The sequence below is a fragment of the Acinonyx jubatus genome, chromosome D4 (genome assembly GCF_027475565.1).
Source record: "Acinonyx jubatus isolate Ajub_Pintada_27869175 chromosome D4, VMU_Ajub_asm_v1.0, whole genome shotgun sequence".
Lineage (NCBI taxonomy): Eukaryota > Metazoa > Chordata > Mammalia > Carnivora > Felidae > Acinonyx > Acinonyx jubatus.
The window spans coordinates 90,023,555-90,046,018 of NC_069391.1; the positions used below are offsets into that span (position 1 = coordinate 90,023,555).

At 61.1% G+C, this 22,464-nt stretch overlaps 1 protein-coding gene across 4 annotated transcripts in view; it reads left to right on the plus strand.

The window, feature by feature from the left end:
- The window catches only part of SEMA4D (semaphorin 4D), a 92,267-nt gene that overhangs the window by 24,996 nt on the left and 44,807 nt on the right, over positions 1-22,464 (plus strand). Inside the window, exon 1 of one of the 4 annotated variants that reach the window (XM_053205364.1) lies at positions 30-734. The exons of 2 other annotated variants lie outside the window; for them this stretch is intronic. The gene's annotated coding sequence lies outside the window, so the exon portion shown is untranslated. Of the gene's footprint in view, positions 1-29; positions 735-12,472; positions 13,588-22,464 lie in introns of those variants that run through there. One more of the 4 variants, XM_027041203.2, reaches the window with a different exon arrangement.

A 22,464-nucleotide genomic window follows, 5' to 3' on the forward strand; every position in this document is an offset into this window, starting at 1 on the left:
ACTTACCACCCTTCTGGGTGTGATTTCCGGCCTTATTCTAAGGTAGCACATGTTTCCCGTAGGAAGTGCAGAAAGGAGGGAAATTAACATCGGCTCCTTGGCCGAGAGCGTCGGGGGGGAGGGGCAGTCCTTTGGTGCCCACAGCCCCCATGTCTTCGGGGCTGAATTGTAGGCACTGAACGCCAGCGTGCTGCCTCGAGGGGCGTCCATGGGGGTCTGAGGTCTCAGAAGACGGGCAGGAAGACCGAGAGGGTGTGGAAGTGCGTGGGGGGCACACGCTCCCAGGAAGGGGCTCCGTGTCCGCGTCCATGCGTGGCCACCAGGAGGGAAGCAGGCAAGGGCCGTGGGTGGCGGTTCCTCCAGGAGAGGAGGGCCCACGCCACGTGCGGTTAACTCTGGGGATTAATAATTCACCTTCTTTCCAGCAGGTCGGCGACATTTTAGTCTTGTGTTGTGATTGCTTGTTAAAGAGGAAGGGAGCCCGCCGTAAGGCCGAGCTTTCTGGAGCTTGTGCCTTAGAACCTCGTGGTTCCATAGTAACGAGAGGGCTGGGGGCCGTGGAGACAGAGCCCCATCTTGAGGAAAGTTCCAGTCGTTGACGTCGGATTCACATTTGTCAGCGCCCTCCGACACACCCCAGAAGGCAGCCGCCCCCCGCAGCATCCCAGGAGGACGGAACTCGTGGGAACGCACCGGCCGTCGGGCACGCACCTGCCGTGGGGGCCCCGTTCCGGGTATGGATGAGCACACACAGCGCGGTGAGGGGTGCCGTCTGGCTGTGTCCTGGAGGGGTGCCCGCACGCACCGACCAGCTCGGGCCCTGACACGGACGTTCCTGAGCGTGGCCCCACACAGAGGAAGCCCCCGCCGTCCCAGCCAGACCCTTGTGTGTGTTCTGGACAGGAGTGACCTCTCTCTTCCCCAGACGGCCTCCGGGGTGAGCGTGTGCCCCGCTGGAGCATGCTCACCGTTGTCATGCGGTCCATAGCCATCAGCGTGTCTGGGCAGATGCACGCACGCTGGCGAGGTCTTAGGGGTGTGGGGACCCGGGCGAACGCATGTGGCTTCCCTGGCGGTGGTCTCACAGAAGGGGAAGCCCTCCCTCTGCTGTCCAGGGCTCTTAGAGATGTAACCTGGCGGAGAGTCACAGATTGGCGGGAAGGGAAGGCATTGAGCCGCCACTGTGTTTGTGTGAGAAAGAGGGATCTTTCCTTTTGTTCATGCCATTTAGCCTTTTATGTGTCTGGTCCCAGGCAGCTCAAGGCGGGGGGAGGGGCTGGTCCCCAGCTCCCCACCCCGACTCCCCTGCAGAAACACAGGAGTCCTTCTCGACCCCACCCCTCTCCATCTCCCCCTGCACCATCGCCTGGCTGGAGACCCCTTTCCTCCCAGGTCTCAAAGCCCCGCCCCTCCCCACCCCCGACCTGAGACTTGGGAATGAGCAGCTTTCTGGGGGAGCCTCTGGGGTGAGTGTTTGCACAGTTTGGTGCGATGCAAGAAATCAATAGCCACAAGGACAGCCCTCCTTGGCAGGTTGCAGATGAATTCTGTCCTCTGGCCGCACAGTTGACTCCGTCCCGTGGGAAAAGCCATTCTGGGCCTGTCGGAGATCATTCCAGTATATTCCTTTACTCCACGTAATGTTTTATGGAGCTGAGATTCACATAACATAAAATGGACCACGCTGCCGTGAACAACCCAGGGGCATCCAGGACATTCACAGCATGGGGCGACCTCCACCTGGGTCTGGTTCCGGGACACTTGTCACCCCAGGGGAGCCCCGTCCCCATTAGGCAGTCACCCCCCTGCCCTCCCCCACCCAGTTCTCCACTTCTCCTTCGACGAGAAGTAACATCTCGTTGGTTCCTCGAGAATAATGAGTCAAATAACATTCTTCACATGTCATTTTTTTTACAACGACCTTTTAACAACCATCCTGCCCTTGGCTGAGCCTCAGCGCCCTCCATGGGGTGCGGGGGCTGAGAATCTGGTCATGGTGGGGGGGAGGGGGTTGGTGAGCTTCCCACGTGGGCTTTCCCCGTCTTGTCACCTGGGCGAAACTGAGTCACCGTCCTGGCTGGGGCTCTGCCCCCCCAGGCGAGTGCGCACTGGTTCATCTTCCCGTGACCAGTGGCATGTAGTGTGTGAGAGGTTCACAGCTGTGGAGAGGGCTCAGTGCCAAGAACAGAAATATATCTGAAAACAAGAAAGAAATCCCATAGTGTTCGGAGCCCACGAGCGTGCGCTGTAGCCATACGCGGCCGCTGAGCAGGGCAGAACCTCGCCGCGGAACGGTCTTGGCCCCCGTGGTGGTGGCCAGGACGTGGCCTGGCCTGTCCCCAGAAGGCTGCAGGCCGCCTGCACACCCTGCTCCCGGCAGACACAACATGAAGTGTGATTTTATTTAAAGCCTCCACTTGGTGAGGGCTGAACCTGTAAGTGGCCTGAGTCACGATTAGTCTGACTCGTGGGCCCTTGCCCTAGCAGGACCGGCAGGTTTTGAACTCTGTCATCCGCGACCCTGGCTTTTCCTGCTCCTGCAGCCACGTGGGGACGTGGGGACGGGCCTGTCCCAGCTCTGCAAAACCGGCAGCTGCGGGCAGGGGGTGCCGACTTGGAGCAGGAAGAGAAAGCCCCCGGGGAGCCCCACGGAGTAGATTCAGTGTTCCGGGAGACGGAGCCTGTCTGTGAGTCGGGCCGGCTTGTTCGGAGGACAGACGGCTGGCGTGAGCTTCAGGCACATCCTCCGCTCAGCGTGGGCTGTGGCTGCATCGTAGGCGGCCGTGGAGGGCAGCGTTGGTTTGCGGCCCTGAGTGACCCGCGTCGCCGTTAGCCAAAGCCCGGGATCTTAGGACATGTTCGTTTCTTCAGGTTTTAAAGAAAAAAAGTTTATTTATTTTGAGAGAGAGAGAGAGAGAGAGAGAATGAGCGGGGGAGGAGCAAAGAGAGAGGCAGCAAGAATCCCAAGCAGGCTCCGTGCTGTCAGTTCAGAGCCTGATGCAGGGCTCGAACCCACGAACTATGAGATCATAACCTGAGCTGAAAGCAAGTGTCAGACGCTCCACCAGCTGAGCCACCCATGCGCCCCGTTCCTTCACTTTTCACGCATTCTGTCATCTTGTAAAAACCTGTTTTGTAGGGAAAACAGGGCTCACGTTATGCAGGTGTTCCCCAGGGAAAGGCATCTCCAGGCCGAGGGACTGCTCCTGCTAGCTTAAGGGGAGACCGTGGGTGTCCACTTTCCAGCTTTGCGGGAGACACAAGGACCACAGGGCTCGTGACCCTTCCCTCTGGGAGTTAGGAAGGCACCCTGTTGGAGTCATGGAGCGGAGTTCCCCACGTGTCCCGGCGTCTATACCGGCGAGAAGCTGAGTTTCCGGGATTTGCGACACAGCGTGGCCGAGCCATTTCTAGGCTTGTCCGGACCAAACCGAGTCCGGCCAGCTGCTGGGAGAGGCGGGTTGCTGAAACTCACCCCACCCTCTCTTAAATCCAACCCGCTAATCCATGGCTGCTGTAGAAACACACGTCAGCCCCAGGGCCAGCGGGACTCCCGGGTCAGAGAGGCTGAGGACAAGTGGTTTCTGTGCACAGGCCACTCCCCACGGGAGGAGGCAGGTGGGGGCGGGGCAGCTTTTCCAGGTTTGTTTTGACAGCTTTCTTGTGTGGACACGTCTCGTGGAGGCTGGTGGGCATCCCCGTTGTCCCCTTGGCTACTGGACGAGGTACGGCGGCCCGAAGGACACACACCCACAATTTGGTGGCACTGTGGTCTTTATGTCCCCCTTATATATTTAATTCTTTGGGGACGTTGTTAGTTTAAGCTGTCGAGGGTCTACTGGGAAGGGAGTTTCGCTGTGAACACCTGCCCGTGTCCCATCCTCATCCATAGCTAACACAGGCCTCTGGAAGGTCCCGGATGGTCGTTGGCCATGTTCCTTCTAGAAAATGCTTCCCACTGACAGCGGGGAGCCCTGGGTTAGAGGCTAGTGCACATGTGTCTGCCTGAGCGGGAGCCCCAGAAGTTTTCCATCTGTGGGATATTTAAGTCACCCACCACGTCCTCCTCAGAAAGCCTGTCATGTGGACTGCACCACGTTCGGGGAGAGAGCGTTCTGCGGTCCCAGGGATCCTGGCCAGGCCTTCCCTGCCTCCGGGGGCCCAGGGAGCTCCCCTTCCGTGTCAGGAAACCCCCACCGTTGTTACCTTTCACACTGTACGTAGTCTGCTTGCAAAAGGCAAATTAAAAGGAAATGCTTAAGAAGATTTAAAAACATATTCTAGAATGTGTGTCGAGGTGGAAAATCAGCTCATTTAAGGGATCAGCTTTTCTAGTTTGGAGCGGTTCGTGAGTTCCTTGCCCAGACGCAGAGCGGTTGTGCTCTTCCGTTCCCGCTGCGGCCCATCCGTGGTGAGGGTCCGGGGGACGCGGCCTGAACCCAGGAGGCCTCTGTGAGTCGCTGACCGCTGGCTGGGGTGTCCTCCCCGTGAGAGCAGGGACCGGGCCGTCCGCGAGGCTGGCTTCGAGGCTCGGATGGTCGGGGTCACTCACTCGTGCTTCAGACCTGTGCCCTCTGGCGCTGTGTCGACACCCCCCGGGCGCGGGCGGTCCACGTGTGGCTGGTCGGAGCCGCGGGTGTGGACATGTGCCGCAGGCTGGGAAGACCTGGGCTCAGGAGGGGCTGTTCAGTACCCTGTTCGTGGCTGTGAGTTGCTTGTGATTGTCTTCGGATTTGCGCTGGGCTGAGTGAAAGATGCTGTAAGAACTAATTTCAGCTGTTTGTTTTTACTCTTTCAACGTGACTTCTGGAAACATCTGAAATCGCACACTTGGCTTGAATGTGGCTCACCGGGCGTCTCGGTCGGCCGCACGGATCCAGCAGGGGGGACCCTGTTTCTTTCGGTTCCTGCATCCGCCGGGCCCGGCCCGGGGGGCTGGGAGGCCCTGACTAGAAACAGACACTCAGGCTTTGAGTAAACCGCTAGACCCGCATTAAGCGCCACCGTTTCCCCATTTCCGTGGACATTTACGGACAGATGGCCGGCCCTTATCAGACAAGTGGGTTCGGCGCTCGTTTGCGTTTCTCCGGCGCGGGGGACCCAGCCCTCTGCTTGGCGAGCGCGCTTGGGCCCCGAAAGGCCCCCCAGCCTCCCTGTTCTCCAAGCCTCCGTATCCCTGTTTTCCGTGGACGCAGAAACGTGCGGCGCGGTGGCCCGACGCCCCCCGCCAGCTGTATCCTGCACGCAGCTGTTGGTGAGCCGAGCCGACGCGGCGGTGACGGAGAGACCGCCGTTTAACCCTGTCCTGCCCCCAGATGTGCGGCTGCATGGGCTTCCCTGGGTCCTGCTGACGGGGGCCACCGTGGGGGCCGCTGTGGGCCGCGCGGGAGTCCCGGGAAGAGGCCCGTGGGCGTTCCCACATCTGGCTGGGCTATTTATATCCCACAAAGGCCCGTTTTCCTCTGAAAGCGTGGGCATGTGGCAATGCTGTCATGCACACGGGCAGAGCCAGTGAAACGAGCCTTTCATTAAATGACTAGCTGGTGCGTCCAACACGTTCTCATCCACGTGCCCCGGCCTCGGGGCGTCACATCTGCCCTGCTGCGTGCTGCCGGCACGTGTACTGGGCGTGGGCGGAGTGCGGCCCCCAGGGGGGCCCCACTCCCAGTGTCCTGTGTCTCGATGGCATGCCCACGCCCCCCCTGGGGGGAGGACAGGCCCCTGCAGACCCCCTGTCTGCACTGCAGTCCCGTGCAGGGCAGCGAGATGGTCCGGGGTGCACGGGAGGGAAATCCAGTGGGGAGGGGTGCGGAGAGGAAGAGCCTCATTGAGAAGGGCAGCTGAGGAAGGGAAGATAGCACCATGCCTGGGTTGGGGAGGAGCGCTCCAGGCAGAGGGGACAGCAGCTGCAAAGGCCCTGAGGCAGCAGTGCGCCTCCTGCGTTCAGAGGACGTGGGGAGCCTGGGGGCTTCTTGGCGCTGGGGGTCCTGAGATGGGAGCCGTGGAGCCAAGAGTTTGGAAAGGCCCGCAGGCTTCCGGGGAGAATGGAGTACCTGGGGTGCAGGGTGCCCGCGTAGGAGGCCGTGAGGTGGTCTGGAAAGAGGATGGAGACACAGGCGAGGGTGCAGCAGCCGGGCTGGGACGATGGCCCGATTGCCTCTTGCTGAAAGGTGGAGCCTGGGGTGGGTGGGGGTCAAGGATGCCCGTAGGTCTGGCCGATCGACTAGAGAGTGGAGGCCAGCCCCCCGCTCCCCCAGGAGGTGTCGGCGGACCAGCCGGGGCAGAGGGCCAGTCTCCCGGAGGGTGGGCAGCCTGCCTGGGGAAAAGCCTCATTCGTTCGTCCATCAGCTGAGGTTGGCTGTGCGGGACGCGGGACGGGCCAGCCCCCGGGGAGCCCCCGCCACAACTGGAGAGACGGGTCAGGTGCACGGAGGCACGAAGGTGGGGAGTGGCAGGGTTCCCAGGGGTCTCAGCAGGTGGCTGTGTGCCGGGTGGGGGCGGGGGGAGCGGCAGAGGTCCTAAAGGGCACCCACTGAGCCCTGCGGGGTGCTGGCCGCCAAGGCATCTGGAAGCAGGGCTGGGAGTGTGGGAGAGGCAGAGGCCACCCATGGGGAGCCCTGGCCTGGTTTTCGGAGTCTGTGCAGCCTGTGTGGTTGGGGACAGCGGTGGCTTTAGGGAGGAGGCGCCTGCCTCCCTCCTCCAGTGCAGACCTCCTATGCTACCCTCCTCATGCCTGTCCTCCCCAGGAAGGGCAAGTCACCCCCCAGGGGCATGGACGGCCCCAGCTCTGGGTCAAGCGGGGCCCTCGTTTCTGCAGGCACATCTGCCTGCTGCCTCACTGTAAACCGGGAGGGGCCAGGTTGTGTTCATCACAGAGGACAGTTCGTGTGTCTTGTGGTCTCGGCCGTATTTGGGGGAGGGGATGATTACTGACGGGCCGGGGCTCCCTCGTGAACTTGGACCGGGTCCCACTTGGCGCCACCCGCCCAGGCTCCGGGATTGGTGTTGTGGTCCCTTGTAGCATGCTGAAGAGTGGCCCCCAAAGAAGTCACGTCCCAGGCCCTGGAACTTGAGTGCCACCTTGTCTAGAAACAGGCTCTATGCCGACGTGATTCAGTTGTGGGTGTTGTGGGGAGGTGACCCTCGGTTGCCGGGTGGGCCTGAAATGCCATCCCAGTGGCCTTCTGGGAGGAGGTGGCAGGGGCGGGCAGGGAGGCTGAAACACAAGAGAAGGTGACGTGAACACAGGAGCTGAGATTAGAGTGGTTTGGGCACAAAGGCTGGTTTTAGGTGGCAGCTTGACGGGCCGCCGGTGCCCACGTACTTGGTCTGGCAGCCTTCTGGGCATGACTGTGAGGGTGTTTCTGGATGAGATTAGCACTCGAATCAGAGGGCCCAGGAAAGCAGACTCCTCCTCAGTGGGGGTGGGCCTTGTCCAATCAGGTGAGGGCCTGGATGGAGCAGAGAGGCAGAGTAAGGGAGAACGCCCTCTCTGCTAGGCTGCTTTGGGCTGGGTTGTGGTTCTGTCCCGCATTCAGGGCTGGACTGGACACACCATGTACCCTCCTGGGTCTCCAGCTTGCCGACTGCACATCTCAGGGCCGATCAGCCTGCATGACTGCGTGATCTGATTTATTATACTAAATCTCCTTCCGTGTACACGTCCTGTCGATGCTTTTCCTCTGGGGACCCCGACTAACCCAGTGGCCACAGATTAAGGGATGCGGGCAGCCACCAGAAGCTGGCAGGGGCAAGGGAGGGTCCCGTCCGGAGCCTGTGGAGGGGCCGCGGTCCTGCTGACACCATCATCTCAGCCCGGTGAAACCGATTTCAGACTCGTGGCCTCCAGAACAGCAAGAGAATAGATTTCTGTTGTTCTGAGCCACCCAGTTTGTGGTCCTCTGTTCGAGCTGCCACAGGAAAAGAAGCCAGTATACACAGCCAGTGTAAACAGTGCTCCCCTAAATACCCTGGCCACACGCACAGGCTGTTATTCCGTGCGTGGATTTCAGGGAGCGGGACCACTGGGTCAGGGCGTGTGTCTCTTTGTTTTGTAGATCTTGCCAGAGAGGTTTGCCAGCGTATCTAACGGCTGGTCTTTTCCCCGTGAGGACGTGCGCCTGCCCTGAGCCCGGCCTGCGTTCTCAGCAGTGGGCGAGCGGGGTCTGTCCGACTGTCAGTGTGCGGGGGATGCGGCCGCGGCTTTGCTATGTGACGCGTGTGTCCCTGCGTGCTGGTGAGGTAGGGTCTCTGCGTTCTTGTTCCTCCCGGGCTGTGTCTGTGTCGCCCGTTTGTAGGGCTGTTTGTTACAGGGACTGGTGATCCCTTGCCGCCTTGAACATGCTTGTTCCCTGCCCTGCTCTTCGCTGCTCACTGTCATCGGTGTGTCCTTTATCCTCAGGATCAAGTCCTTTTACGCTTGACTGTGTCTGTGTGTCTTCTCCGACTTCTGGCTCCAGCGTCTGGGAGGCAGATCACACGGCTGTCCCTTGATTGCCTGGCTCGCACCGTATCGTCTTGTGTACTTGGGTCCAGCCCTCGAGCGTGTCTAGGATGCTTCTGTACGACGTGGAATGAGGTTTTCGAGGGAAGGGGAGTCTGTGTTTATGTCCTTCCAGTGTCCCGGCACGAATCGATAATCCACCCTTCCACCTGTGAATCGAGCTTCCGCTCTGCTCTGCGTCACTCCCCCGTCAGCGGGGCCCCTCTGGGGACTGTCCATCTCCCCCCCCCCCCCCCCGCCCCCGAGCCGTGCGCCAGCACCTGACGGGTAGCAGCCGTACCGGGTGTTTCCGTGCTGGTGAAAGAACCCCCTTCCCTGCGCTCCGTGACACGAGGGGGCGTCGCATGAGTGCGCGTGCACGTTGACGCGTTTCTCGTGGCCTCTGGGCAGAGGGCGGTCCGGGTGGACATACGATAGTGTGGCCAGGGGCAGCAAGGAGGACGGTGGGGTGGCGATGGGAGGGAGAGCCAGGCAGAAAGGGACACGGAAACTGTCGCGTCGTGTACGATTACCCCTCTGTGCACACAGGTTATTGAGCAACGCGTTGAAATAGTATCTGAGGAACGAGGCATCAGACAGGCAGCAGGGTTATCCTGGGGGAGAGACAAGACAGCACATCCCACTGGCTCCGCCACTGTATCGGGATGTGCCGTGGCATGGGTTTCCTCTGGGTGTGGGTTCTTACTTTGTGCACGGTGAGGTGTGCGTGTGGATGGTGCGGGTGTGGGGGGGAGTGCACGTGCACCATGAGGGTGTGTGCGGGAGCGTGCGTGCACGGTGGGGGTGCGTGTGTGGGACATGGTGTGAGGGGGGTAGTGCACGTGCATGGTTGAGGAGTGCGCATGCACGTGAGGGTGCGTGTGCGGGTGCATGGTGGGGGGTGTGGGGGGGAGTGCGTGTGCACGGTGAGGGTGGGGGGGGACTGCACGTGCACCATGGGTGTGTGTGTGCATAGTGGAGGGCTGATGTGCACGGTGGGGCGTGTGCGTGCACATTATGTGTGCAGATGTACCATATTGTACACAGGTACCACGTGTGTGACTTTGGCTGCCCTCGCAAACTCATACCCAGGCACTGACTCAGACCCTGTGAACAACGGTTCCTTGCTTCCCCAGATGCCCTCTGTGCCCTGCTGTACTGCCCGAGCTGGGATGGCCCCACCCCTGCTGGGAGCCTGGTGAGGTCAAGGCCGGCACTTACCCGCCCGTGACCCCGGCCCCACCCACAGCACAGGGGCAGGGGTGCCTTGAGCATCATGCCCTGTACCCACAGGGCTGAAAGCTGGCAGGTCCACAGGAAGACACCGGCCTGAGCAGGCGTGGGGTGGGGTGGGTACGGGTGCCGCAGGCCAAGGCTGTCCAGTCCTGTTCTGCCCCCGCAGGCCCTCCTTTGGTGGCTGCTGGTGGCCCAGCCTGCTCCACAGGTGGCAGGCACGGGTGGGTGGGGACCAGGGTACACATGCCAGGCAGGCTTATGTCTTTCCCAAATACCCGTGTGACAGAGTCTCCACAGGAGCAGATTGTGGTACATCTGCTCCAAGGTCAGTGGAAGGTGAACTGGGAGCCTCCCTAGGGAGAAAGATGGGCAGCAGGCCCCGTGGGCAGGAGAGGAGGATGGGGGGCGGACCCCATGGGCAGGAGGGGAGGATGGGGAGCAGGCCTCCCAGGGAGGAGAGGACAGGGAGCAGACCCTCTGGGGAGGACGGAGAGCAGGACCCCGTGGTCAGGAAGGGAGGGTGGAGAGCAGACCCTCTGGGCAGAAGGGGAGGACGAGAGGACAGGGAGGAGGCCCTCTGGGGAGGAGGGGAGGACGAGAAGTAGGCTCTCTGGGAGGAGGAGAGGATGGGGAGGACGTTCTCTGAGGAAGAGGGGAGGACGGGAAGCTAAGGAGGGTTTTGTACAGGCCCAGGAGGGAAAGCCAGGAGCAGGAATCACTAGACTGGAGTCTGAGATGAGAAGGGCTGTGATCAGTGATCAGGAAGCAGCCGTGAACACAGGGGGTGCCTCGGGAGCCGGCATTCGGGACCCTACGGCCCTGAGGAGGAGCCCCCAGGCCTGAGGGGTTGGTACCATTTCCTCTCTCCTCTGGGTTCCCCGTACCCCCTTGTCCAGCCAGAGAGCTGTCCAGGCTGTGCCCAGAGCCCAGGGTCCCCCTGGAGATCAGTACCCCGGCCACATGGTCCCTGGCCCTGCTGTGCTGGGCTCTCTCACCTCAGGGCCTCTGGGTTCTGTGCCTGGGAACTTACGTTCTGGCACGTGACTGGACGATGGCCCACCCACCACACAGACCCCCTGGAACATCCCCCGCAATGGCCTCTCCATCGAGGCCTTGGATTTCCTGGGGGGTCAGGGGCATGGTACTCGGAAGGGCCTGGGCTGTGTTTGAAGGGTGTGGAGCATGGCTTGCGTGGCTGATGTGTGGAGGGTGCCCCAGCAGAGGGCAGGGACGAGGGGGAGGGGGGGTCCACGTGGCCGAGAACGGCAGTGGCGCTGCATGGGCTTTGTGCAGGGGAGGGGTCTCCGGGAGAGAAGCCTGTGCCCTAGGTGGGCCCAGCGAAGGTCAGGTTCAGAGAGAGGGTGATGGTCCATTGTCTGTCTGAACTGTTCTTGGGGACGCCGAGGCAGGATGTGCTCTGGGGCCGTGACTAAGACCAGAATTATATATGGTGTGTTGATGGGCCAAGTAGGTTGAATTAATGTTTAAAATTGATACTGAGATGTGGTGAACCCGAACACAAGTCTGTTTTCATTTGGCCAAAATTTGTGCGGTGAGTTCTTTGCTACTTTTTTTGTAAAGGAAAGTCAGTGCAGTACCTGGCCTGCAAATAGGGTTTTAAACAGTAGACACTTATGGGGCGCCTGGGGGGCTTAGTCGGTTGAGCGTCCAACTTTGGCTCAGGTCATGATCTCGCGGGCGGTGGGTTCGAGCCCTGCGTCGGGCTCTGGGCTGATGGCTCAGAGCCTGGAGCCTGCTTTGGATTCTGCGTTCCCTCTCTCCCTGCCCCTTCTCCATTCATGCTCTGTTTGTCTCTCAAAAAATAAACATTAAAAAAAATTAATAGTAGATACTTCTCTTGCTTCTTACTGAGCTCCGGGTGAACTCCGGGGCCGGCAGTCGTCCTGAGATGTGCCTGCTGAGCTAGCCTGGAGTCAAGTGCACTTTTTCGATGGAAATGGGATCCAGTTCAAAACATCCTGTTCTTTAATTAGCCAGCGCAGGACTGTGAGTCTGTGAAAACATCCTCAAATTGCAACGCGTACTGCAGACTTCATAAACGTCTCAAGATAGGTAAATTGTGTACAATTGCAGTCAACATAATTCTGGAGTTCGTTGTCTCGAAATAGCTTTGAGGCCAGAAACATTCTTGGTCTGTCACAAATGACAGGATAAAGCATGTTCTTAACGCAGGTGTCCCTGGGGCCACTGTCAGCCTGCGATGCGGGGGTTTGCGTCTGGTTTCCTTGCGTCTGGTTTCCAGACCTGCTCAGCGCCCCCAGCTCCCCGGGCACCCGCCGTGGAGTGCGCCTTCTTGGACTTCCCACGCGTGCCGTCATGAGACCGGGGAGGCCCTGAAAGTTGCCCCAAACCCACGGGAGCCCGTGTGAGCTGCACCTGCTGTGGCTACCCTGCCTTTCCTTCTTCTCCTCCCCCTCCCCCTCCCCCTCCCCCTCCTCCTCCTCCTCCTCCTCCTCCTCCTCCTCCTTCTCTTCCTCCTCCTCCTTCTTCGCCTGGTGCTGGGGGTGTGGTCACCCAGGCTCTGGGAGGGCGGTGGAGGAGGGAGAGGTCCCGGGGACAGGGGCCTGGAATCAGGTGGCCTGTTCTGTGCAGGGCCTGCCTCCTTCTTCTCATCACCATCTTACTGCGTCTCCTGCCCCGGCTGCTTCGCGGGTTCCTAGGTGCCCAGTTAGAAGGGAGGTGGGGACCCAGCAAGTGTCTGTCCTGCCAGGCTGCACCCTGCACCTGTAGCACAGCGTCCGTCCATCGCACAGACGTGGCCAATCCCTTTCTTGCTCATAACCAAGGCTCGAGCACTCGGCGTGTTGTGATGGTCACCTGTGCCCGCCCAGGTCACATTTCTGCTTCCTTCAGCGCTGGACGCGTCAGCCAGACCTCCGTCCTGGTGACCGCTGTGATGGGAGTCAGCACAGGCTGTAGGGGGCACACGTAGGTCAGTGTCCAATGTCACCGAGCACCGCTGTGTCCCAGGCCCGCGTCCTCCTCTTGTGGAGGGTGGGGTCGCCCGCGGCTTCTGTGGGAGCCTGCCCGCCCACTGCCCATGTCCTTGGGCTTGTTCGAGACCAGGGTGGGTGCCACCGTCCCCTCCGGGTGCCTCTCTCCAGGCCTGCAGGGTCACACGGGCGCCAGTGCTATGGGTGAGGTGCACCCACAGGGGCCAGGAGGCGGCACTGGTCCCTCGCCAGCACCTGGTTTGGTTCCCCGGGTGAGTCGCGCTCTGCCCAGCTGTGCCGTGGCCCGCAATGTGCAGGTGCTCTGCCTACATCCCTGCCTCATCTGCCCTGACTGCAAACCCAGGCGCCCCGACCCTCCCCGTTTCCAAGGCTGGATGCTCGGAGGGGCCGAGGGGCTTCCTCAGGGCCCCTCAGAGCCTGCAAGCTCGCCTGTCCTCATCCCGGAGCCCCAAGCCCTCGGTAACTGCGGTGGCCTGGTCTGCAGGACCCTCGGGCACTTACTGTGTGTCCTCACGTGGCTCTAAGTGGCCTTTCTCCTGGGGGAAGCACACCCCTTCTCCTTCCTCGGCCTGGGCCCTGAATGGGCCCACACACAAGAACAATCGAGCCCACATCGTGCACAGCCCGCCATTGATAGGGACGAGAATGGGGCAAGCGTGTTCCACGGCCCGAGGGAGGCTCACCGCACCGCCTTGTCCCGCTGCTGAAGGGCGCCTTGTGGTCCCCGAGGCTGGTCCCAGCGGCCCCGCCCAGGCTCGTCCCCGAGACTCCCCCTCCCCCGCGTCAGGACCGAGGCCCCTGCAGCAGAGGTCCCCGGAGGCGGCGAGGGCTGGGCCGGTGGGGTCCTGAGCGCCGTCCTCCCGCGGCCAGTGCGGGAGCGCAGCCCCGGGAGAGGTGAGGCTGGCCAGGCGGGCGGCAGGGGTTTGGCGGGCGGCCAGACGTCCAGTGTGTTTTCTTCTTTCCTGTTTTACAGAGGACATGACTTGTCACGTTCCAGTAGAAAACCCAGAGCTCCCTCAAAGCCCTGGGTACGAGAATGTGTGAAAATCTGAGCTCGATCTTGCTGAGTGTTTGCCGCGTGTGGTGGTGTTTGACCCCTCCCCGCGGAACGGGGGTGCTAGCGGCCAGCCCCGCCTGGCTGGCCGGGGACTGTGCACAGGGCGGCTGGGTCCCTGGCGCACCTGTGTGTGTCATCAGCCCTGCGGACGGACGGACGACGGGCTGTCTTTTTCCCCGGCTGTCGTGGCTCAGGGGAGGAGGAGGAGACAGCTGAGTAAGGAGGCCGGCATCCTTCTGGCCCCCATGACCAAGGCACGAATGGCCAGCCACCCTTCCCGAGGACCGGAGGAGCCTGTCCGTGAGAAGTCCGTTTGTCTGTCCCACTGGCCAGCAGGCATGATTCTGGGCGGGCGCTCTGCTGGCCTGGGCGTTGTCCCGGGTCCCCGCCTGGGGGGCTGATTCAGGTCCCCGTGGACGCATCTCGTGCATACTCTTCAAGGAAGCTGGTGAAGGCCGTGGGCGCCGTGGGAGTGGCCGGGGGCAGGGGACACCAGGCCTGGCTGTCCGGGGACGGCGCTGGGGAGGGCCGGTGTGGGTGGGATGTGTAGGCCAGGCTCCCGACGCTGGCAGCTCTGTGCAGGGGAGCGGTGCGGCTGCCGTGCAGGGTCTGGGCTGGGTCGTGGTGGGCACAGCCACGTGCACGCCAGGCGCCCTGTCCAGTCTGGCCTGGAGACCTGCGGCAGGTGCAGTCCCTGGGGGGGCGGGGCTGTGGGAGAGGGCCAGAAGCACCGGGAAACCCCCAGCGCCTGCTTGAAGAGGCCGCCAGTGTTTTTTGGGGCCTCCTGAAAAGATGCTGTGCGGGGAGAGCCCGGGGTCTGGGAGCTGCTGGGGCTTGTTCTGAGCTTGGAATTCAGGCTGGAGGGGCTCTCCACAGGGTGCTTGTTAGCCTTCAAGAATTGGGGTAAAATTTGCATTTGAATGACCGCTCTGGCCAAGATTGCCTTGGAATGTGTCGGTTTCCTGGTTGTTTTGCATTTCGAGTGAAGAGTCTCTTAGATCTTTATCCTACCGGCAGTTCTTAAAGCTAACAAACCCTACCTGAAGGTTGCCCTTCTGATTTCCCTGCGTGCCCGTCTGTGTTGGCACCTCCCACGCAGTGCAGGAACCCCTCCCCACCGTCCTGCAGGGAGCCCCCGGGGGGCTCAGAGCTCTCAGAAGGCAGACCGGTTATGTTCGGACTTCCCAGAATGAAAAATCACGTGTTGATTACTTCTCAGCATCAAGAAATCAGAAGTCCACCAAAAAAAGTAGTTTGTTTTCTAGAAACAGAACCCAGGAGGTGTGCCCGTACGGGGCCACATGACCAAAGAGCAGGAGGGGTCTGTAGGGGCCTGCAGGAGGCAGAAGACTGGCTCCTGTGGACATCCATGTCCAAATCCCTGGGACCTGTGACTACAGTTCACCCTTGAACAACGTGGGGGTTGGGGGCACCGACCCCCGCACGGTTGGAAATCTGTGTGGAACGTTCGTCTCTGCAAAGGCTTAACCACTAATATCCTGAGTGTTGACCAGCAACCTGACGGATACCATCAACAGCCAATGAACACTTATGTTGCATGTTGCTTGTATCCCTGTGCTGTGTTCCTAGAGTAAAGGAAGCTGGAGAAAAGAAACCATCATTAAGGAAATGGTAAGGAAGAGAAAAGACATTTACAGGAGGAGACTGTATCTATTGAAAAAAAATGCACGTATGTAGGTGGACGTTGCGATTCAAACCCATGTTGTTGAAGGGTCAACTGTATGTTACCAGTGGACAGACTTCACAGGTGTGATTAAGTTCAGGCTCTTGAGATGGGGAGATTATCCTGGATTCTCTGGGCGGGGCCTAAATGTAATCACAAGGTTCCTAAATGAGAGAGAGTCTGGAGGGCAGAGGGGAGAGGGGGTGCTGTGGGTGAAGGGAGAGAAAAGCTTTTCCTCTACTCTCTTAGATCCTGTCAGTGGGGCCTGTGAATTAAACTGACAAATGACAGATTAACAGGAAAAAAGGCACCTACGTTTTAATACTGTCACATGCACAGGAGCTTTTCAGAAAAGAAGTAAAAACCCAAGGAAGCAGTTAGACTTGGGGTTTGTGTAGCGTTGTAACCAAGGGCAATAAATTGGTAAGCGACGAGATAAAGGGAAGGCGGTTTGGGCTCCTAGGGGCCGTAAATTGTGGGCAGGTGACTAGGAAACCGGTAAGTAAGGGATGTTTCGTAAGGTCCGGTCTGCAGAGTCATCTTGGTGCCTTCTCAGGGACACTTTTACGAAGGGAAATCTGTGTCCGGCTTTTATGCAGGACGCTATTTTCTCAGTTGCCTTCAGCTGAAAATAATCCTTCTGCCAAAGTGGCCTGCCTGGGCGTGGCCTGTTCTGACCCTCTTCACTGGCTCCTGAAGACAGAGGAAGGGACGAGATGAGCCCAGGAAGGTGGTGGCCTCAGGAGGCTGGAAAGGCAAGGGAATGGATTCCCCCGGAGCCTCCAGAAGGACCCAGCCGATTCGTGGGTGCTGGCCCAGCAAGCCCCATGTCAGGCTTGTGAGCTCGGAACTGATGTGTAACAGATTTATGTCGTGTGAAGCCACTGAGTTGGTGGTGATTTTCAGCCGTAGGAAACCAACGTGGCCCCTCGGGGTGCGGTCTTGCGCTCAGAGAAGCTTCGCGTCCATTTACAGGGACACGGCCACGAACGTGGCCACGCAGTGGAGAAGACGTGAAGGCCAGCGTGCAAGTGCATCCTGCGGGCCGGTGGTGCTCGGACCATAGCGTGTCTCAGGATCACCTGGAGGGCTTGTGCAGACGGGGGCCGTGGGGGGCGACCCATGTGCGTGTGCCCCCAGGACCCCGCTCGCTCCTGCTGCTGGTCTGGGATGGAGCTCTGAGCCACTCAGGCGTGGGCGCAGCTGGTGCGTAGAGCGGCGGCAGCAGCTCGGGAGGAGCCGACGTCCCGCCGGTGGAGGACTGTACCCCGGGAGGGGACGGCGTGTGTCTTGGGACGTGTGTGGGGCTCGGCTTCTGTGAGAGGGATGGGGCGGGAGGGCGGGCCGTCGCTGGGCCAGGCCGGCCAGACCCCTTCCTGCCCCAGGGACCCGGCCAGCTCTGTGCACGGGGTGTCGTGCCGTCAGACTCAGTTGGACGGGCAGGCCCCCGCGTGCACGCGCAGAGGAGGTGTGAGTGGGGCCTGGGAGAGCGCTTCCCCGGGGCCACACGGGCAGCGGCCGATCCGGGCAGACGCAGCCAGCAGCCCCCGGTGCGCGTGAGGGCGGCTGCGGGTTCCAGATGCAAGAGCCCGCGGCCGACCCTGGACGCCCCGCTGCTGCTACACTGCCCTGGTCGGATTGTGCCCCGTCACGGGTCCCCGTGTGTCCTCGCCCGTGAGGCTGGCTGGCTCGTACGTCTGTCAGCGCATCCTGACCTTTCAGTTCCACACGCAGCCCTAGTTGGACCCCAGATGTCGGACCCCCTCCTTCCTCGGCCACGGTTCACGACTCGGGGTGCCTGTTTTCCAGCTCCGTGTTTGCGGGGGACACGTGGGGGCTGCCATCCTTGCGGCTGAGGACTAGCTCTGTGTCAGCAAGGCCAGCAGATTTATTTCCTTTACGGTTGCTTTTGGCTTCTTCTGGAACATCCTGAAAGCCAGATGGTTGGAGCCTTTCTCCAGCACCCGGCCCCCGACCCCCTCCTGCAGGCCCGATCGCAGGACGCGGGACCCCCACTGTCCCCGAACTCGGGTCTGGGGGGAAGGCCATGCGTAGGGTACGATCTGAACCTCGAGTTTGGGGGAGGTGGCATCATATAGGAGCGAGAAGCGTGACACTTCCCGCCAGTCACTGTTGATGTCCCCACGGGGGCCTTCAGGGGAAGCCCACGTCAGCTGCCTCTCCCAGACCCGTGGAGAACCACGGCTCAGCTGTCCCCCAGCTCTGACCCTGGACTCCCCTTGCTTGTCAGCTCCCGCCCGGTTCCAGAACACGCACACACAGAGACACAGACGCATGCCACACACACACCCCACACACCTCCCACACGGCCACCGCGCACATGCACACCAAGCACACATATAGTGGCCGACCTCACCTCAGGGCTCTTCTGGACCTCAGCCTGGAGTGTGTGGCCGGGAATCTTGGTGGGAAGAAGGGTTCTTGTTCCAGAAAGCAGCCAGCACCCTCCTGACGGCCTCACTTCCTGGAGTCTGGCCTACACGGGGGCGGAGACCCTGACCCGCCCTCCACTGGGCGTCCCCGGGGGTGGTGGGGTGGTGGGAGGGGGCAGCCATGGGGCAGGAACCAGGTGGACGAGGCTGACTGTGACTGACCAGGCGGGCAGCCCGAGCGATTTTTCAGAAGTCTTACTGTGTCTCCCGGCCACGGTCTGCCAGTCCGGAAACTCAAACGGCTGGTGACAGGTGTCAGCCCTGGCCCCCGAGGGCAGTGCTGTGTGCGTTCTCCACTCACGGAGTTGGCCCTGGCGGAAGGGCAGAGTCACCGGGAGCAGAAGGTTCTAGAAGGGAGCAGACCCCGCTGGACCCTGCCCCTCGCTCCACGTGCAGGGATCCGTGTGACCTTCCTGCCATTCCTGTGTCCCCTCGAGACAAGTCATGGAGAGGTCAAGGGCTGAGTGCTGGGCCCTGGGTGCCTGGTGCAGGCTGTGGAGCCCGGTCACCTTGGAGGGCACGGGAGGCACCTCTGACGCGGCTGACGGGGTGCCCGTTCCCTGCGGGAGGGGACATGATGCTCCAGCGATCTAGAATCGGCAGAAGACGTGTCAACAGGAGGAAAGCAAGTGGAATTTCATGAACAGGGGAGCCCCAAAGATCTGAGACGCTAAGAAGTGACCGAAACAGGTAGTTTTCGTACCGCCTGACAAAGAAATGGGGGGTTTGGGCTCCGGGAGCGCCATCCCGCTCTGCAGCCTTCTCGGCCCCGTTCCCGGTCTCCGGCGACGCGGGTGCCTTCCCCCTCCTGGAGGGGGGGGGGTCCTTCACACGGGGAGTGCATTTCCCGCTTCAGAGGACGAGGGGCCAGAGTGTCTTTCTCGCAAGGGTGGTTTCTCAAGCCCCTTGAATTCAATGTGTGCGGACGCCCTCACCTTGTGTTTCTGCCTCCCGGAACGTGGGAGTGCCAGCACCCGTCTGAGCCCGTGTCTGCTTCTTCCAGCGGGCTCTCCACCTGTCTCGACTTGGGGCGCCGAACCCCGAATGGGGGCAGGAGCTGCGGGGAGGAAGCACTGACGGCCGCGGTCTCGGGGCTGCACCTGCTGTGGTCCGGGCGTGTATTTCTGTCTACACGGCCGGGCTCACCTGTCACGGGGTACGCGGTCAGCCCAGCTGGCTTTTTGTTTGCTCACGGTGCTGTCATTAGGAAAGGCCCCCACCGCGTGTGCCTTAGTGTTTTGGGTTGTCACTGAGGCGGCTGTGATTGTGCCCCCTGTTAACAGCACCCCCTCAGATCTGGGCTTCCAGGTCCCCCTTAGTGTCCCCTCCTGGCTCTCCTCCGGGTGTGCAAAGCAGCGGCCCAGAGCATCACGGAGAGGCCACCCGGTCTGCTCTGACCCCAGTCTGCCGGCCTGACCCCTGATTCTGTCTTGTTTGCAAAGGCCAATGTGTACCCGGGTCCTCCTGTGACGGCCATTCAGGGCTCCCTCCCCCGACTGCAAGCGTTGGGGGGGGGGGGGCGGCGGTCAAGCCTGCCTCAAGTGGGTAGGCCGGCGTGGGCCTCGGCAGATGTGGGTGGAGGGATGGAGAAACCAAGGCAGGGCAGGAGCTATGCCTGGCCAGCCTGGGGCAGCCCTGGGCCTGGCTGTTGGGGATGGCCCTGTGCCAGCCCGCTGGCTGCGTGGGTGCTGGTGACACTTTCTCTCTTCCGAGGCTCACGGTCCAACCACTGACCAACTCTGAGATCCCGTGGCAGCCACGCCTGAGAGTGGGGAGGGCCCTTTGCTTTATATCCCCTGAGAGACTGCCACGTCCCGGGGAGCCGGCCGGCTCATGCCTGTTACTAGACGTCTCAGGAACATGCCTTCTGGGGAGTGCAGCGTCCGAGTGCAGCGTCCAAGGCAGCCTCTGCTTCCGCAGGCCTCACTTTCTGGGCCCCGGGGCCTGTGCCGGGTGCGCCCACGGGGGACCTCCCTCCTGGCCTCGGCCTCCTCTTGGCTTCCTGTGTGACCCCGACCACCCGCCCCACCCCACCCCCAGGTCTTCTCCCTCTTTCTGCCTTAGAGTGTGAATGTCAGGTCCCTGCCCGGGTCAGTATTCACGCCAGCAGCTCCGGTTGTCAGGGCCCCTGAGTGAGCAGGTGCCGCTCTGCCCGGTGACATCCCTTAGGACTGGACCTGAGGGTCAGAGGCGGAGACAGGAGCACACAGAAGCGCGATGACGAGGTGGCTTTCCTTGGCACTGAGGGCAAGCTCTCCCGCTCTGAGCTCTTTCCTGGGGGGGGGGGGGGGAGGGCAGGGAGGTGTACAAAGAGCTCAACCTGAAACCTGGCAGGTGGTCATTTTGCGGCTCTGCTGCGATGGGACCCTCTCTCCAGAGGCTCAGCAGACCCCGTTTTGTGCTGGGTCTGAATCATGTCATCACGGACAGCAGCAGTTCCATCCTCTGTGCCGAGTGAGGGGTCTTATAAGAGCGCGCGCGTGCGTGAGGCCAGCTCTGTCTTACAGCTGAGAACCTGAGGGCCAGAGCACGTAGGTGGCCCAGGTCACACGGCTCGAACCTGGGTGGCGGCCAGGCTCTGATGCCCTGGCTCCTGTTCATCCCTCTTGGCGGGTACATGGGTGGCCAGCCCTCGGCGGGCGGGGCAGGGCACACGGATGAGGAGGAGGAGGAGGCGTTGACCACGGAGAGATGAAGCCGTGAATGCCCCCTCCCGGCAGAGGGGGCCACGGGGACAGAGGTGTCCCTGAATGTGGCGGGAATGTGCTCCTGGGAGCTCAGGCCACCTCCCCATTCACTGCAGGGTAGCCTGAGAGGCTGAGAGACAGAATCTGGGGACACTGCAGATGTTTGCAAACAGCATGGTTGTTCTGGAGGAGAAACTGAAAAGTGCATTTTCGAATATAAGAGAAATCAGGAGACAGAGTCCGAAGAAGGTATTTAGAAATGCCCCTGAGGTCGCTGGCCCAGAACTAGGTGCTGCTTGCAGCTGGCACCCATCCCCCACCCATCCCCGTGACAGGTGGTCACGGCCTGGCGCCGGGCCCGGAGATCAGGTGCACCTGGCCGCGGCGGGCTCACCTGAAAAGCAGGTAGCGCCGCCCCGGCGGGATCGCGGAGTCTGCGTGCGTGGGTGCTGCGTGCTTGGGGCGGGGGCCAGCCCGGGCCGCGCAGGGCGTGAGCCTCCCCGACCGCTTTTGACGTGAGTAAGCGGACGCGTATCCTGTCCTCCGTGCGTTTAATGATACATTGTGTCCATCCGTCCTCGTCCGTAAGCGTTGACCGGATGGTTTGTGTCGCCTGCATAGCGTGTTATGATGTTACTTACTTAGCCGGGTCCTGACGGCTACGCATTTAGACGATAGGTCTTCGCTGATGAGGCCGCGTGGACGTCAGCGTTCCCGGCTGGCGTCCTTCTAAACTGCTGAGGCTGAGGACACAGGCCTCCGGCGCTTGTCGGAGTCCTCGGGAGAACCTGGCCGCCGCTCCGCCCTCACCGGGTGGGTTTTGCAGCCTGGCGGCAGGCACCCCCAGACAGGCAGTAACTTGTTTCCCACTCAAGATAGAGGGGCCCTTGGGGCGCCTGGGTGACTCAGTCGGTTAAGCGTCTGACTTCGGCTCAGGTCACAAACTCCAGGTTTGTGGGTTCGAGCCCCGCTTTGGGCTCTGTGCTGACGGCTCGGAGCCTGGAACCTGCTTCAGATCCTGTCTGTCTCTCTCTCTCTCTCCCCCTCTCTCTCTGCCCCTCCCTTGCTCACGCTCTGTCTCTGTCTCTCTCTCAAACATAAATATTTAAAAAAAAAAATTGAGGGGCCCCAGTTCACTGACACAGGGTCCATGCAGGTGTGTGTGTGAGGGGCCGCCCAGCGTGCCTCCTCTCCTCTGGCTTTTCAGGGTAGAGGAGATGTGGCCCCAGGGACTGGATTGGGGGAGGGGTAGGGAGGGGGGGTCGGGCAAGCTCGGGCACGTGCTTCACATTTGTCTGTAAGGTGACAGACTATTGTGGAAAAGTCCATCCGGCTCTGAAATGTTGTGATGAGTGCCCTCTCTGTGGCTGGGATTGCCATCCCAAGCCTGGGGCCTTTCCTGGGCAGCAAGGCGTGCCCACCTCCCTCAGGGCCACCCTCTCGGCCGCCACCACCACCAGGCCGTCAGGGAGGAGCGGCAGCCTTGGAGGTGCTGATACAGCGTTTGTTTTAATGAGGGTTTATTGTCATCTGAGCGTAAGTCCCTGTCTTGAGACAGCTTGACATTGAACACACACCTGGGGACCTCGTTCTGAGCACGAGACTTGTTGCCCTTCATTCCCTGTGCGGTCATCTGTTGGGGTCAGTTATTTGGTCGTGCGGTGCCTGGTGTTTATTTGGAAAGGCACGCTTCCCAGACTCCCAGGGGGGGCCCTGGTGCGCCGGCCGTGTTCAGGCGGTCCTTTATTTATTTATTTGTCGTTATTTTTTTAATCTTTATTTTTGAGAAACAGCATGAGCGGGGGAGGGGCAGAGAGAGCAGGAGACACAGCATCCGAAGCAGGCTCCAGGCTCTGAGCTGTCAGCACAGAGCCCAACACGGGGCTCGAA